This window comes from Pongo abelii, chromosome 7 (genome assembly GCF_028885655.2).
Source record: "Pongo abelii isolate AG06213 chromosome 7, NHGRI_mPonAbe1-v2.0_pri, whole genome shotgun sequence".
NCBI lineage: Eukaryota > Metazoa > Chordata > Mammalia > Primates > Hominidae > Pongo > Pongo abelii.
Genome location: NC_071992.2, coordinates 7,225,329 through 7,242,592, shown reverse-complemented (window position 1 = coordinate 7,242,592; position 17,264 = coordinate 7,225,329). Strand labels below are relative to the sequence as shown.

Here is a 17,264-nt window from a genome sequence, read left to right as displayed (position 1 = left end):
GTGAGTATAGCTGAAGGAGCCGAGGAGCAGAAAGTATATGCAGCAGGTGTGAGGAAGAAGAGATTTTTGGAAATTATGAAAGCTGTAGAGAATGAGTTGAGCATAGTTTGTGATTTTGAGGGCCTCTAAAAGTATTAGGGTGGCAGCAGCTGCTGCATGGAGACATAATGGCCAGCCTAAAACAGTAAAGTCAAGTTGTTTGGACAAAAAGGTTACAGGACACGATCCTGGTCCTTGTATAAGAATTTCGACTGCACAGCCCTGCACTTTGGCTGTATGTAATGAAAAGGGTTGGGATGATTCAGGGAGAGCTAAGTTGGGGGCAGTCTCTAAAGCTGTCATCAAGGAACAGAAAGAGGAGTGGGGAAAGGATTTAGGATCTATGGGGTCAGCAAGGTTTCCTTTTGTGAGTTTATATAATGGTTTTGTTAGGATGGCAAATCCAGGTATCTAAAGGTGAAAGTATCCAACCATGCCCAGGAAGGAAAGGAGTTGCTGTTTTGTAAAAGGGGTTGGGGTTTGAGAAATTAGTCAGACACAATCAGCAGGGAGAGCATGTGTGATTTTATGAGAATTATGCTGAGATAGGTAAGAGATAAGGAAAAAATTTGGGCTTGACTGAAGTAATGGGGGCTGTCTGTGAAGCTTTGTGGCAGTACAGCCCGGGTAATTTGCTGAGCCTGATGGGTGTCAGGGTCAGTCCAAGTGAAAGCAAAGAGAGGCTGGGATGAAGGGTGCAAAGGAATAGTAAAGAAACATGTTTGAGATCCAGAGCAGAATAATGGTTTGTGGAGGGTGGAATTGAGGATAGGAGAGTATATGTGTTTGGCACCATGGGGTGGATAGGCAAAACAATTTGGTTGATAAGGCGCAGATCCTGAACTAACTTGTAAGGCTTGTCTGGTTTTAGGACAGGTAAAATAGGGGAATGGTAAGGAGAGTGTATAGGCTTTAAAAGGCCATGCTGTAGCAGGCGAGTGATAACAGGCTTTAATTCTTTCAAAGCATGCTATGGGATGGGATATTGGCATTGAGCAGGGTAAGGGTGATTAGGTTTTAATGAGATGGGAATGGGTGCGTGATAGGTCGCCAAGGAGGGAGTAGAGGTATCTTCTAATTGTGGGTTAAGGTGGGTGGCACTGAGAGGTAGCTGTAGTCCAGGAATAGTCAGGGAAGCAGATAATTTAGTTAAAGTGTCTCGGCCTAATAGGGGAACTGGGCAGGTGGGGATAACTAAAAAGGAGTGCTTAAAAGTGTATCGTCTAAGTTGGCACCAGAGTTGGGGAGTTTTAAGAGGTTTAGAAGCCTGCCATCAATACCCACAACAGTTAATGGAGGCAAGGGAAACAGGCCCTTGAAAAGAAGGTAATGTGGAGTGGGTAGCCTCTGTATTGATTAAGAAGGGGACGACTTGGCCCCCACTGTGAGAGTTACCTAGAGCATCTCTGATGGTCCTGTAGGCTTCCCAGGTGATCAATCGGGCAGTGTCAGTCTTCAGCTGCTAAGCCGAGAAGATGTGGGAAGGAGTCAGTCAGAGAGGCTTGGGCCAGAATTCCAGGGCCTCTGGGAGTGGCTGCCAGGTTAGTTGAACAGTCCGATTTCTAGTGGGGTTCCACACAGATGGGACATGGCTTAGGAGGAATCCCAGGCCGTGGGCATCCCTTGACCTGGTGGCCAGATTTCTGGCACTTGTAGCAAGCTCCTGGGGGAGGCGGCTCTGGAGGAATACCTGGCCACTGTCCTTTAGGTGTTTGGAAGTTCTTGTGTGCTGGAGATGTGGCTGGAGTTTGTCTCACAGTGGAGGCAAGGAATTGCAACTGAGAAATATGTTGCTACTTGGCTGCCTCTACTCTATTATTGTACACCTTGAAGGCGAGGTTAATTAAGTCCTGTTGTGGGGTTTGAGGGCCGGAATTTAATTTTTGGAGTTTTATTTAATGTCGGGAGCAGATTGGATAATAAAATGTATATTGAGAATAAGACGGCCTTTTGACATTTTAGGGTCTAGGGCTGTAAAGCGTCTCAGTGTTGCTGCCAAAGAAGTCATGAACTGGGCTGGATTTTTATATTTGATGAAAAAGAGACTAAACGCTATCTGATTTGGGATAAAGAAAAAAGAGCATTAACCTTGACTGTGCCTTTAGCTCCAGCCACCTTTTTAAGAGTAAATTGCTGGACAGGTGGGGGAGGGCTAGTCACGGAACGAAACTGTAAGCCGGACCAGGTGTGAGGAGGTGAGGTGATAAAAGGATTATAGGGTGGAGGAGCAGAGGCTGAGGAAGAATTGGGACCTAGCTTGACCTGGTGAGGAGGGGAGAGGTCAGATGGGTCTGTAGAAAAGGAAGATTAGAAAGACTCAGTGACGCTTGGGGTTGGGACTGAGGGGACAGGTGGGAGGGAAAGAAGGAAGATTTGGGATGAGTTGCATTGGGAACAGAGACTAGGGAAGGACTGATGTGTAAAAAAGTGCCTGGACGTCAGGCATTTCAGACCGTTTGCCCATTTTACAACAAGAATTATCTAGATCTTGTAGGATGTAAAAATTGAAAGTGCCATTTCCTGGCTATTTGGAACACCTTTCGAGTTTGTATTGGGTTCAAGTGGCATTGTAGAAGAAAATAAGGCATTTAGGTTTTAGGTCAGGTGTGAGTTGAAGAGGTTTTAGGTTTTCAAGAAGACAGGCTAAGGGAGAAGAAGGGGGAATGGAGGGCCGAAGCTTGCCCATAGTGAAGGAGGCAAGCCTAGAGAAAAGAGTAGAGACATGGAGAGAAGGGGTGGGGGGTTCTTGCCTTCCAGAAAAGTTGGAAAGGGGTTGGGGTGCAGAGATAAGAGGTCGGGGCACAGAAATAAGTGGTTGGGGCACAGAGATAAGAGGTCATGTCATGGAAATAAGAGATCAGGGCACAGAGATAAGAGGTCGGGGCATGGAAATAAGGGATCAGGGCACAGAGATAGGAGGTCGGGGTGTGGAAATAAGGGATTAGGGTGCAGAGATAAGAGGTCAGGTTTCCTGCCCCCTCCCCAGAGAAGCAGGACTTACTGTTAAGGGTGAAGGAGAAGGGTTTGAGGGGTTCTGACTCCTCCCCCAGAAAAGCGGGACTTGCTGCTAAGGGTGAAGGAACAAGGCAGGCGTCCCTGCGTGATCTGAAGCCTCTGAAACCTGGGTGAATAATCAGAGAGGTGTCCCTGCAATGATTAAACACCAAGGGAAGGCTGCCTTCCCTAGTCCATGACCAGTGCCGGAGTTTTGGGTCCACAGATAAAATGTGTCTCCTTTGTCTCTACCAGAAAATGAAAGGAATTGAAAAATTAAGAGAAGGGAGAGATTGAAGTGTGGTGCCAAGATTGAAAGGAGAAAGAGGTTGAGGGATAGTGAGGGAGGTTGGAGAAGAGAGTAAAAAGAAGCCACTTACTGGATTTGAAATTGGTGAGATGTTTCTTGGGCTGGTCAGTCTGAGGACCTGAGGTCATAGGTGGATCTTTCTCACAGAGCAAAGAGCAGGAGGACAGGGGATTGATCTCCCAAGGGAGGTCCCCTGATCTGAGTCACAACACCAAATTTCACATGGGTCCCTGTGAAGAGACCACCAAACAGGCTTTGTGTGAGCAATAAAGCTGTTTATTTCACCTGGGTGCAGGTGGGTTGAGTCCGAAAAGAGAGTCAGTGAAGGGAGATAGGGGTGGGGCCATTTTATAGGATTTGGGTAGGTAAAGGAAAAAGAAGGGTTGTCCTCTGGCAGGCAGAAGTGGGGGTCACAAGGTGCTCAGTAGGGGAGCTTTTGAGCCAGGATGAGCCAGGAGAAGGAATTTCACAAGATAATGTCATCAGTTAAGGCAGGAATTGGCCAGCTGGATGTGTACGTGCAGGTCACAGGGGATATGATGGCTTAGCTTGGGCTCAGAGGCCTGACACTCTTCCTCCAGAGGAGGAGACCCAGACAGAAAAGGAGGAGACAAGGTGATCACACAGGCAGAGATTGGATCATGCAGCCACAAGTTGAGGAATTCTAGTAGCCTCTACAATTTGGAAGAGGCAAGGAATTGATTCTCCCCTAGAACCTCGAAGGAGTATGCTGCTCCTGCTGACATTTGACTGATTTTGGACTTCTGGCCTCCAGACTTTTTTTTTTTGAGACAGAGCCTTGCTCTGTTGCCCAGTCTGGAGTGCAGTGGCACGGTCTCAGTTCACTGCAAACTCTACCTCCTGGGCTCAAGTCATTCTCTTGCCTCAGCCTCCCAAGTAGCTGGGACTACAGGTGCCTGCCACCATGCATGGCTAATTTTTGTATTTTTAGTAGAGACAAGGTTTTGCCACATTGGCCAGGCTGGTATCGAATTCCTGGCCTCAAGTGATCCACCCACCTCAGCCTCCCAAAGTGCTGAGATTATTTAGGTGTGAGCCACGGCACCCGGCCCAGACATTGTTTGAAGCCACCCATTTCATGGTTTTTGCTGCAGTGGTTGTGGAATATGAATGCACTCGTGCTGTTGGTTGGACTTTGCTGACCTTGTGTCTGTTATTTACTGGCAGTTCTACAGGGCCTGGAGATATGAAAAACCTCCCTTCTTTCCCAAATGGTACCCAGCTTCCCCATTCACTGAAGGCCGTGAAGTCAGGGACAGTCAGGACTTTGCACCCAGTTGTGGGTGTTTGGCCGTCCCTTCCTCTTGTGTGATCCATGGACGCGCAGCATTGTGTCACCTGGGAGCTTTTGTAATTGAAGACTCTCAGGGCCCACCAGGGAGGACCTGCTGGGCCAGAATCTGCATTTTAACAGGATGCCCGGGTGATTTGCCTACACCTCCCGATCTGAGAAGCGCTAGTAGGAGAGGCTTTAAGGTGGTAATTAGATCTTTTCTCCACCTGCAATAATCTTAGTTTCTTCATGTTAAATCTATTAACTGTGGCAATGGCATGGGGGTTATAAAACAAAACAAAATCCTTACATCAAGAATGCACCCTGGTGTGTTATGGATGTGGATGAAATGAAATGTCTGGAATTTGCTTTAAAATATCCTAAAATAGCAAGAAGGAAAAGAAAAGCGGGAACTGGAATGAGATTGGGGAAATGTTGACAAGTTCTTGCAGTGGGATGATGGGTGCATAGGGGGTTCATGGGGCAATTCTCTCCCTACTTTTTGTGCATATGGGAAATTTCCATAATGAAAAGTTAGAGGTCGGGCACGGTGGCTCATGCCTGTAATCTCAGCATTTTGGGAGGCTGAGGTGGGTAGATTGCTTGAACCTAGGAGTTCAAGACCATCCTGGACAACATGGCAAAAGCCCGTCTCTACTAAAAATGCAAAAATTAGCCAGGCATGGTGACAACATGCCTGTAGTCATGTTGAGGCACGAGGTTGAGACATGAGAATCACTTGAACCCAGGAGGCAGAGGTTGCAGTGAGCCGAGATCACACCATTACACTCCAGCCTGGGTGACAGAGAGAGACTTGCTCTCAAAAAATTTTTAATTTTTTTTTTTTTTTTGAGATGGAGTCTTGCTCTTTTGCCCAGGTTGGAGTGCAGTGGCATGATCTTGGCTCACTGCAACCTCCACCTCCCGAGTTCACTCCATTCTTCTGCCTGAGCCTCCAGAGTAGCTGGGACTATAGGCACCCACCACCATGTCTGGCTAATTGTTTGTGTTTTTTGTAGAGATGGGGTTTCACTGTGTTAGCCAGGATGGTCTCGATCTCCTGACCTCGTGATCTGTCCACCTTGGCCTCCCAAAGTGCTGGGATTACAGGCATGAGCCATCGTGCCCAGCCTTAATTTTGTTTAATTTTTTTCTTTTTTGAGACAGGATCTCAATCTGTAGCCCAGGCTGGAGTGCAGTGGTGTGATCCCGGCTCACTGCAGCCTCTACCTCCTGGGCTCACGTGATCCTCCCACCTCAGCCTCCTGAATAGCTGAGACTGCAGGCATGTATCACCACACCTGGCTAATTTTTTCCCTTTTTCTAGAGGCAAGGTCTTGCTATGTTTCCCAGGCTGGTCTTGAACTCCTGAGCTCAAGCAATCTTCCCTTCTCAGCCTGGGAGTAATCCCAAAGTGCTGGGATTACAGGTGTGAGTCACTCTACCCAGCCTCAACTGTTTTTCGTGACTCCACTTTTTTTCCCTTCTTGGAAATGAGTAGTCTTTGAGCGAATGTCTTTTTTGTCTCAACTCTGCTTTCTTTGCTCAGTGCACCTGTGTTTGGGGCTTTGTTGATTTCCAGGCCTTTTTCAGCAGCGTTGTTCCTGGAGAGCAAGATGGGAGCTGACAGCTTCTCAGCATCTTTTAACTCAGTTTAAAGATGACTATCAACAACATCTAGTCAGTGTCTGTTGCTCTCAGCAGCTGGGACTTCATTTCCTTTCTCTTTTTTCACCTCTCTAACCTCTTTAAGACTCTGTCTTTGTCATGGGTACAGCATCACCTGTGTGGCCCTTAGGCTCTCTCACTTACATTTGATCTGCGTGTTACGTCTTTACTTTAGGGCTTCTCAACCAGGGGGTGATTTTGCCCCCCAGAGAACATGTGGCCATGTCTGGAGACAATTTTGGATGTTGCAGCTAGAGGAGGCGGTGCTACTGGCATCTAGTGGGTAGAGGCCAGGGATGCTGCTAAACATCCTACAATGCCCCGGACAACTCCCACTAAGACAAAATAATGATGCAGCCCCAAATGTCCATAGTGCTGAAAGTGAGAGGCCCTGATTCCATCTTAGAGATCCTCCAAGCACAATTGGCCAAATTGTTTTTGCTACTGTCCCATGAAGAAAAGGCAGACTCATGACTGATGGCAACATCGATGGGAATTTTGTTTACCTGTTCTTGGTGGACTTTGGGATACGATGACTTACCATTTGTGTAAGTTGTGCATTGCACACCTCCAGGGGGCCCCACCCACATATTTATGAAAATGCCACCCCAGGAATTGCACAGTATATATTCTACATGGTTATAAGCAGTTGCTCTTGTTTTGGGGTTGCCCTGGGGTGCGCTGGAACAGGGAGGAACTTTACTTCTGGCCATTAGAGGCCCTGAGCATGACATTGAGTATCCTTTCAAGAAAGGAGAAATGTTGAACAGAGAGGACCTCATTTTTATAACTCTTGACCATCATCTAGTTACGAAGCATACACTTTTCACCCCTGGGCCATATCTACTTGACGGATGTAATATCATCAAATTATATCATGGCTTACACTTTTGATAGTTTCTGCTCGGAACATGGCGGTAAGGGCTTCTCATTTTCAATTGATTCATTGGGGGAGAAAATATACACGGCTGTCCTAAGACTTTCTATTACACATCATTTGCTTGATGGGATTTCTTTAGTTTCTGTAGCATAACTTATTCTAACTGGTCCTCAATCACTTTGAAATAAAAACTGAGATTGTGAAAATGTTCATTGTCATTACCAGTGATGGAGCAGTAAGTACAGAGTTCTAGAGAGGGAAGGAACCGAGAGATTTAAACTAGCAGAATGAGCCGCTCACCCTCAGAATTGCTTTTAAACTTGGTGAGAACTGAGGGGAATTTCAACTTGGTTCAGGGGGACTGCGGGGATGGGGCTGGGAGATGGCTGTTTGCACGTGTGGTCAGCAAATCAAGTGGGGGGTCCATGTACTGTGGGTGGCACCAAAGATGGAGTTGGGATTGACCTGGACTGAGTACTGGGTCATCAGGCTGCTAACCCCCATTCTCAAGACATCGAGGCTCAGGCTGGTGCAGGAGATACATTGCAGTGTGTCAGCCTTTCTTCCATCGCTCCTCTCCAATGACAGTCCCCGACTTTCCACCAAGGAGTCACTAGTCCCCCACGGCATGTGTGCGACTGGCCACTCCCCACCCTGATCTGGGGCTGGGGCATGTGGTCCCAGCCTGGATGTCAGTATCCTTCCACCACCCTGGACACAGTGATTGGGTCTGAGAAGCAGATTAGCCAAAGGAGAGACAATCTTGGGAATTTCATGTTCATGTTTAAGAAAGTAAAATGGAAAGCAGGGGGAGGGTGAGGGGTCATTCTGATGATATAGTTTGAGGACCTGGATGTAGCCACACCTGTAGCTGTCAACTCTGTGCCATAGTACTGCTTTTTTTTTTTTTTTTCCTTCAAATTTAAATACTGTCTAGAGGCAAGGTCTTGCTATGTTGCTTAGGCTGGTTTTGAAAAGTCCCTTTTTGGGAGGATGCTTTCACTGCTTCATATCCTTTCTATGACAGCTCAGGGAATCAGAAGACAAGGGAGGGGACTTTTTTTTTTTTTTTTTTTGAGACAGGGCTTGCTCTATTGCCCAGGCTGGAGTGCAGTGGTACAATCACAGCTCGCCACAGCCTTGATCTTCTGGACTCAAGCGACCCTCCTGCTTCAGCCTCCTGAGTGGCTGGGACTGTAGGCGGGTACCACCATGACCAGCTAATTAAATTTTTTTTTAGGAATGAGATCTCACTATGTCACCCAGGCTGGCCTCAAACTCCTGGGCTCAAGTGATCGCCCTGCCTTAGCTTCCCAAACTTACAGGTGTGAGTCCCCACACTCAGTCAACGCTGTGTTCTTATGCACCTGATGTCCCCCCAGGCCCTGACCAATGATCCTCCTGCCTCGACCTCCCAAAGTGCTGGGATAACAGATGTGAAGTACAATGTGTGGCCCACATAGTATTCTTATGGGTTAAATTGAGTCCGCCTCAAAAGATGTTGAAATCCTAAATTATAGTAGCTCAGAATGTGACCTTATTTAGAAATAGAGTTATTGCAGGCTGGGCGTGGTGGCTCATGCCTGTAATCCCAGCACTTTGGGAGGCCAAGGCGGGTGGATCACCTGAGGGCAGGAGTTTGAGACCAGCCTGACCAACATAGAGAAACCCCATCTCTACTAAAAATACAAAATTTGCTGGGTGTGGTAGTGCATACTTGTAATTCCAGCTACTCGGGAGGCTGAGGCAGGAGAATCCCTTGAACCCAGGAGGTGGGAGGTGGACGTTGCGTTGAGCCGAGATCGCACCATTGCACTCCAGCCTGGGCAACAAGAGTGAAACTCCGCCTCAAAAAAAGAAAGAAAGGAAGAAATAGGGTTATTGCAGATGCTATTGATTATGATGAAGTCATCCTGGAGTAGGGAGGGCCCCAAGTCAATGACTGGTGTCCTATAAAAGAGGAGAGGACACGCCGAGTCACAGAGACACAGGGAAGAAGGCCATGGATCGGACGGAAGATTGGGCTGATGTGTCTGCAAACCAAGGAACACTGAAGACTGCCAGGAGACAACAGGAAGCTAGGACGAGGCAAGGCAGGACTCCCCAACAAGTGCAGGAGGAATTGTGGCCCTGCTGGCACCACCATTTCAGACTGCTGGCCACCAGAACCACAGGACAATCAATTTCTCTTGTTTAAAGTCACCCAGCTTGTGGTACTTGGTTGTGGTAGCCTTAAGGAATGAATATAAGTACTTTTTTTTTCTTTCTTTTTTTCAGACGGAGTCTCGCTCTGTTGCCCAGGCTGGAGTGCAGTGGCGTGATCTCGGCTCACTGCAAGCTCCACCTCCCGGGTTCATGCCATTCTCCTGCCTCAGCCTCCCGAGTAGCTGGGACTACAGGCGCCTGCCACCATGCCAAGCTTATTTTTTGTATTTTTAATAGAGACGGGGTTTCACTGTTTTTGTCAGGATGGGCTCCATCTCCTGACCTCGTGATCCACCTGCCTCAGCCTCCCAAAGTGCTGGGATTACAGGCGCGAGCCACTGCGCCTGGCCGAATATAAGTACTTTTAAATTAACTCTCCTCTTCTCTCCATCTTCTTCTAAATCATCGTTTTTTCCTAAGCAACAGTTAGGGTCTAATACGGATGTGATGACTCACTACACAGTAGGGGAAGCCAGCCCCCATGTACGCCCAAAGCTCCTGCTGCCTTGGCCCTGGGCTCAGAGACTGGACCATCATTCTGGGGGTTTGCTGAAGATCTGAGCCAGGGCACCATTCTCTGTTGCCTTTAAACAAAGGCTGGTGCTCCCCCAGGCATGTGAGCTCCACCGAGGATCTATTTGGAAGGCAGAATTCTGAGATGACCCCTTAGATTCTTGCCCTGAATAAATGCCAGGTGTAATCTTCTCTCCTCTGGAGTGTAGGCAGGATCTGTGGCTTGCTTCTAATCGATACCTATAGAAAAGTTGAAGGGATTTTGCAGATGTAACTAAGTCCCTAATCCGTTCGCTTTGACTTAATCAAAAGGGAGATTATTCAGGGTGGGCCTGATATCTTCAGGTGAGATCTTCAATAAGGATCTGGAGGAGACAGACTCCTTCCTCCTGGTTTTTGGTTTTTGTTTGTTTGTTTTTGAAATGGAGTCTCACTCTTTTGCCCAGGCTGGAGTGCAGTGGCACGATCTCAACTTACTGCAACCTCTGCCTCCGGAGTTCAAGTGATTTTCCAACCTCGGCCTCCCAAGTAGCTGGGATTACAGGCATGCACCATCATGCCTGGCTAAGTTTTGTATTTTTAGTAGAGACGTGGTTTCACCATATTGGCCAGGCTGGTCTTGAACTCCTGACCTCAGGTGATCCACCTGCCTCGGCCTCCGAAAAGTGCTGGGATTATAGACATGAGCCACCATGCCCGACTGGTTTTGAAGAAGCCAGCCACATGAGTTCCACAGTCACATGGAAATAAATTCTGCCAACAACCATGTGAGGTTGGGAGAAGACCCCAAGCCTCATATGAGACACTAATTCCAGCCGACACCTTGATCACAACCTTGTAAGAACCTGAGCAGAGGACCCAGCTAAAGCTGCACCCCCAGACTCCTGACCCACAGGAAAGGAGAGTTAATAGATGGGTGTTTTAAGCTGCTAAATTTGTGTTGATTTGTTATGCAGCTTAGAAAATGAATACATCATTCCATTTTTTGAAAATCATAAGCTAATCACACCATTCAATTTTTTGTTTGTTTGTTTTTTGAGACAGTCTCACTCTAATGCCCAGGCTGGAGTGCAGTGGCACAATCTCGGCTCACTGTAAACTTTGCCTCCCGGTTTCAAGTAATTCCCTTGCCTCAGCCCCCCAAGTAGCTGGGATTACAGGCATGCACCACCACACCCAGCTAATTTTTGTATTTTTAGTACAGATGGAGTTTCACCATGTTGGCCAGGCTGGTCTTGAACTCCTGACCTCAAGTGATCTGCCTGCCTCAGCCTCCCAAAGTGCTGGGGTTACTGGCATGAGCCAGCGTGCCCAGCCTGACACACCATTCAATTTTAAGGAACTTCCAGGTGCTGTGGTCAAGCACCTCTTGTGTGGCATGCAGGTGGGGAGAGATGGGCTGGAAGATGACTGGATGGGGGCATGGAGCTAGATGGGAAGAGGAGAAGTGTCTTGAAGAAAGTAAGTCCCTTCAGATAAGGGAGGGAGAAGCTTGATCAATATGCAGATTTGCACAGTCCTTCTGTCCTGGGGATATTGGAGGAGGGACAGGTCTTGCCTTTTATTTGAGAGTTACCTTCGCAGGCAGAGACCCTACTTCCACCTTCTCACAGGTGGGGCTGGGTGGCAAATACTTAGAGGAGAAAAGAACACCCTTTGTAAGCATGCAAAAAGTTTCTGGAGTGGAGAGATGATGAGGCAGAACATTTGCAGTCAACAGCCAATGTTTTTAAAAATCCTCTCTCCCTGAGCCTTTCCCTCACTCAAAGAGCTGGCACCCTCGGCCTCCTTGCTTCTAGGAAAGAAAGTGCTGGAGGAAAACAGAGACTTCTCCTGGCCTGGAGCTTCACAAGCTTAGCCCCTTCCAGGAGCCACAGAGGAGTTGGGACATTGGGAAAGTTTTGGGGGATACCAGGTGAGGAAGAACACAGTCTTGGCTAGGTGTGGGGGCTCACGCTTATATTCCTAACATTTTGGGAGGCCAAGGCAGAAGGATCACTTGAGCCCAGGGGTTTGAGACCAGCGTGAGCAACATAATGAGATCCCATTTCTAAAAAAAAAAATAAAAACTAGTTGCACGTGGTGGTGCACACCTGTAGTCTCAGCTATTCAGGGGGCTGAGGCAGGAGGATTGCTTGAGCCCAGAAGGTCAAGGCTGTGGTGAGCTGTGATCGCACCACTGCAGTCCAGCCTGGGCAATACCGCAAGACTCTGTCTCCAAAACAACAACAACAAAAAACAACAACAAATGTCATCTCCCTTGTCTTCTGATTTCCTCAGCTGTCAGAGAAAGGAAATGAAGCAGTGAAAGCATCCTCCCAAAAGGGACTTTTTAATCCTTCTCTCTGTGCTGAACTACAAAGAAAAGGAAGCCATTCTCACATAAAGATCTATGGGATCACAGAGTGGAGGGGACCTGAGCCCCATGTCATGGGACAAGCCCTGGGAAGATGGCACCATTCAGGAGACACATGAGTTGTATTGTTTGCCACCATTCCCACCGCCTGGACCAAAGTAGATGCTCAAAGACTATTCCCCGAGTGAAAGAAGGAATACAGCATCAGCCCTCTCAAGGAACTCTCCAGGAAGACTTTTCTTCATCAGCAGCAGGGAAAGCTAATGAGGGTCATGTGATCCTGTCTCGCAGGTGAGGTCTGAGATGTCTGCACCGTGCACCTCCACAGGCACGTGGCAGGTACCACTGGCTCGGCTTCGCAGAGACACCATGTGCCCCAGGGAGAATCTGGGCAGTGAAGTCAGCTCTCTGTCTTAGGGAGTCTCTCCCAGAAGGGCTCTTGTGCCCGGGGGATTGGACTCTGCCGGCTTTGCTTCCTGCTTGGGACCACTAAGCTCCTGGTACCCCCAGGACTCTGTCTAGGCAGCTTGGAGGGCTGTCTACGTGGCTTCTTGGACCTGAACCGTAACTAGACCTGTGCATGGTCTTGCAGCCCGGATGTGAAACAAGAATCACCCCGCCTCACCGGCAGTCCCCCTTATTTTAAACTGCAGTTAATAACTGGCTGGGCTGAGGGAGCCCCCTTTATCATAGTTTATGTGCAGCCTACCCCCTGGAATCTGATGAGGTCTTTGGGTGCTGGCAGTACCAATTTTTATCCATTATTTTTTCTATTACGGATAATTCCTTTCCACATTGGAGTCACCCAGAGGTCGGCTTGAGCCCATCCACATGAAGACAAATGCCAGTGGTTTTGCCGGGTCCTGGGTGCCCTCTGTTTCATTAAAGCAACATATTCGGGATATATATCTGTTGCCTGGAAGCTTGGAGCTGGGTGAAACTCATAGGGGTTTGTAATGATGACTTAATTAGAACCAAAGACACATGAGGGCTGAGGCTGGAGGAGGGCGGCGGGGGGTGGCAGGGGCAGGAATGGGCCACGCAGTTGCTGGAACCATCCAGGGCTGAGTTGGAATCCTGCCCTGCCTCTCCCTACCTGTGTGACCTCAGCCTCTGATTTCTCACCTGCAAGGAAGGAACCTGCCTGACTTGCTTTAGTGTTTAGAGAATTGAAGGCGAGCTGATGATTGTGGAATCTGCTGGGCATTTTCTGAAGCCAGGTACTGGGTTCAACATGGTGTATAGTTATCTCAGGGCACTGGTTCTCAGCTGAGGGTGAATTTGCCCCCCAGCAGGCACTTGGCAGTGTCTGGAGATATTTTTGGTTGTCACAATGGGAGCAGGGGTGCCAATGGCATCCATCTAGTCTGTAGAGGGCAGGAAAGCTAGTAACATCCCCCAGTGCCCAGAACAGCCCCATGCAGCAGAGAAGGATCCTGCCCCAAATGTCAATAGTGCTGAGGTTAAGAAAACTATTTCTTGGTTTGGAGGTGGGGGCAGGGTCTCACTGCATTGCTCAGGTTGGAGTGCAGTGGCACAGTCATAACCCACTGCAGCCTTGACCTCCTGGGCTCAAGTGATTCTCCCACCTCAGCCTCCTGAGTAGCTGGAACCATAGGTGTGCACCACCACATCTGGCTAACTTTTTATTTTAATTTCTTGTAGAGACGGGAACTTGCTAAGTTGCCCAGGCTGGTCTTGAACTCCTAGGCTCAAGCAGTCCTCATGTCTTGGTCTCCCAAAGTGCTGGGATTATAAGCATGAGCCACCACGTGTGGCCAAAAAGCGGTTTTCATGTTGAAGCAGAGTAAATGTTCCCCAGCTCAATAAATGGTATATCTGGTTATAAATAAGAGGCACACAGGAATATGTTGTTTCCACAGCGAGTGAAAGAAAAAGATTTTATGTTACAACGGTTTGTTATTTGTAGGTAGTGACTGGCTTTGTATGTACATCCCTTACCGCTGAGCAAATATGTCAGCAGGACAAACTCCTACAAGTGGAATTGCCAAACAAGAAAGTTCATGCATTAAAAAAATTTTTTTTTGAGAAAGGATCTTGCACTGTCACCCAGGCTGGAGTGCAGTGGTGTGATCACAGCTCACTGCAGCCTCAAATTCCCAGGTTCAAACCGTTCTCCCACCTCAGCCTCCAGAGTAGCTGGGACTACAGATGTGCACCACTATGCCTGGCTAATTTTTGTAATTTTTGTAGAGATGGGGTCTCATCATATTGCCCAGGCTGGTCTCAAACTCCTGGGCTGAAGTGATCCTCTCCCCTTGGCCTCCCAAAGCGCTGGGATTATAGGTGTGAGCCATGTGTCCAGTGCACTATCTGATTTTGCCAAATTACCCTTCATTGAAGCCGTACACATTTCTTTTCTTTCTTTTCCTTTTTTTTTTTTTTTTTTTTTTGAGTCAGAGTTTTGCTCTTGTCACCCAGGCCGGATTCTGATGGTTCAATCTTGGCTCACTGCAACCTCCACCTCCTGGGTTCAAGCAAATCTCCTGCCTCAGCCTCCCAAGTAGCTGGGATTACAGGTGCATGCCATCACTCCCAGCTAATTTTCTATTTTTAGTAGAGATGGGGTTTCGCCATCTTGGCCTGGCTTGTCATGGACTCCTGACCCTTAGGTGATCTGCCCTCCTCGGACTCCCAAAGTGCTGGGATTATGGGCATAAGCAACCGTGCCCGGCCTGAATGTAGAAGAGCAGTGGTGGTGATTCTGTAATTTTAAAAATGTGCTCTCACTGTTTGTATCTTCTCATCAAAATCTGGGAATAAAAAAATGTCGGCACGCTTTATGACAGTTGGTGCCCATCGTATTCTCAGCACTCAGGGTTCGATCCAGGATCTGCCCACAGGAAATCTTTTAAGTGTAATAATGTTAATGCCACTGCGAAGTGGCTTCCCCTTTCTCGAGAAAAGGGATATTTAGCTCCTGCTTCCTGACACTAAGAAACCCCAAATGACTTGCCTCTCAGAGTTTGCATGTAGAAAAATCTACCTCAGCAAATCTTCCTTTGAGTGGTTGTTCAGCTTTGTTTTTTCAATTTCTATTCTTTTTAAAAAAATTTTTTTTTTAAGATAGAGTCTCACTCTGTCGCCCAGGCTGCAGTGCAGTGGCACAGTCTCGGGTGACTGCAGCCTTTGCCTCCCAGGTTCAAGCGATTCTCATGCCTCAGCCTCCTGAGAAGCTGGGACTACGGGCGTGTGCCACCATACTTGGCTAATTTTTGTATTTCTTTCAGTGGAGATGGAGTTTCACCATGTTGGCCAGGCTGGTCTCGAACTCCTGACCTCAGGTGATTGGCCCGCCTTGGTCTCCCAGAGTGCTGAGATTACATGTGTGAGCCACTGCACCCAGCCGATTTTTTAAGTTTCTGATTGGAGGACCCCTTTGAGAGTCTGATGAAAGTGATAAACCCTCTCCCCAGAAGAAGGTACGTGCAATTTTCCTGGGAACTCCAAGGTTCCAGAAGCTTTCCAGGATCCGTGAATTAGCGGCTGTCTGGATAGGAGTGAGGCTTATGCCGCCAGGTACTCTGCCTTGCCTTGCCTTTCTCTGTTTGAGGTGCACTGTAGGAGGGGTACTTCCAGGTTCAGAAAACCAGGTAGAACCAGTTCCATGTGGCCAGATATGCCCCAATTCCAAGTCTGTCTTCCCTACTTTCTAGCAGAGCATCTGGTCAGTTATTCAGCATCTGTTTTTTTGTTGTTGTTGTTGTTTTTGAGACCGTCTCACTCTGTCACCCAGGCTGGAGTGCAGTGGCATGATCTCGGCCCACTGAAACCTCCACTTCCCGGGTTCAAGCGATTCTCCTGTCTCATCCTCCCAAGTAACTGGGATTACAGGCATGCACTACCACAACAGGCTACTTTTTGTATTTTTAGTACAGACAGGGTTTTTCCATGTTGGCCAGGCGGGTCTCGAGCTCCTGACTTCAGGTGATCCACCCACCTCGACCTCCCAAAGCACTGGGATTACAGGCATGAGCCACTGCATCCAGCCTGTTCAGCATCTCTGAACCTTAGTTTTCCGATCTGTAGAATGGGACACTGACTCTGCTATCTCCGTGTATCAGAGATCACGAAAGTGAAGGACTTCACACAGTGCCAGCACCAAGCCTGTGTATGAGGAACAGAAGCTACTGCGATTCTCTTTTTTTTTTTATTATACTTTGTGTTTTAGGGTACATGTGTACAACGTGCACGTTAGTTACATATGTATACATGTGCCATGTTGGTGTGCTGCACGCAGTAACTCGTCATTTAACATTAGGTATATCTCCTAATGCTATCCCTCCCCCCACCCCACAACAGGTCCCCGTGTGTGATGTTCCCCTTCCTGTGTCCATGTGTTCTCATTGTTTAATTCCCACCTATGAGTGAGAACATGCGGTGTTTGGTTTTTTGTCCTTGTGATAGTTTGCTGAGAATTATGGTTTTCAGCTTCATCCATGTCCCTACAAAGGACATGAACTCATCATTTTTTATGGCTGCATAGTATTTCAAGGTGTATGTGTGCCACATTTTCTTCATCCAGTTGGATGAAGAAACAAATGTTGGACATTTGGCTTGTTTCCAAGACTTTCCTATTGTGAATATTGCCGCAATAAACATACGTGTGCATGTGTCTTTATAGCAGCATGATTTATAATCCTTTGGGTATATACCCAGTAATGGGATGGCTGGGTCAAATGGTATTTCTAGTTCTAGATCCCTGAGGAATTGCCACACTGACTTCCACAATGGTTGAACTAGTTTACAGTCCCATCAAAAGTGTAAAACTCTTCCTATTTCTCCACATCCTCTCCAGCACCTGTTGTTTCCTGACTTGTTAATGATTGCCATTCTAACTGGTGTGAGATGGTATCTCATTGTGGTTTTGATTTGCATTTCTCTGGCCAGTGATGATGAGCATTTTTTCATGTGTCTTTTGGTTGCATAAATGTCTTCTTTTGAGATGTGTTTGATCATATCCTTCACCCACTTGTTGATGGGG

General features: G+C 47.7%; 1 long non-coding RNA gene across 1 annotated transcript in view; it reads left to right on the top strand.

Moving 5' to 3' along the window:
- Positions 1–14,634, top strand: part of LOC134761825 (uncharacterized) — a 49,550-nt gene extending 34,916 nt beyond the window's left edge. The window contains exon 3 of the long non-coding RNA XR_010140968.1: positions 12,184–14,634. This is a non-coding gene — a long non-coding RNA (uncharacterized LOC134761825). The remainder of the gene's footprint in view (positions 1–12,183) is intronic.
- The last annotated feature ends 2,630 nt before the right edge of the window (positions 14,635–17,264 follow it).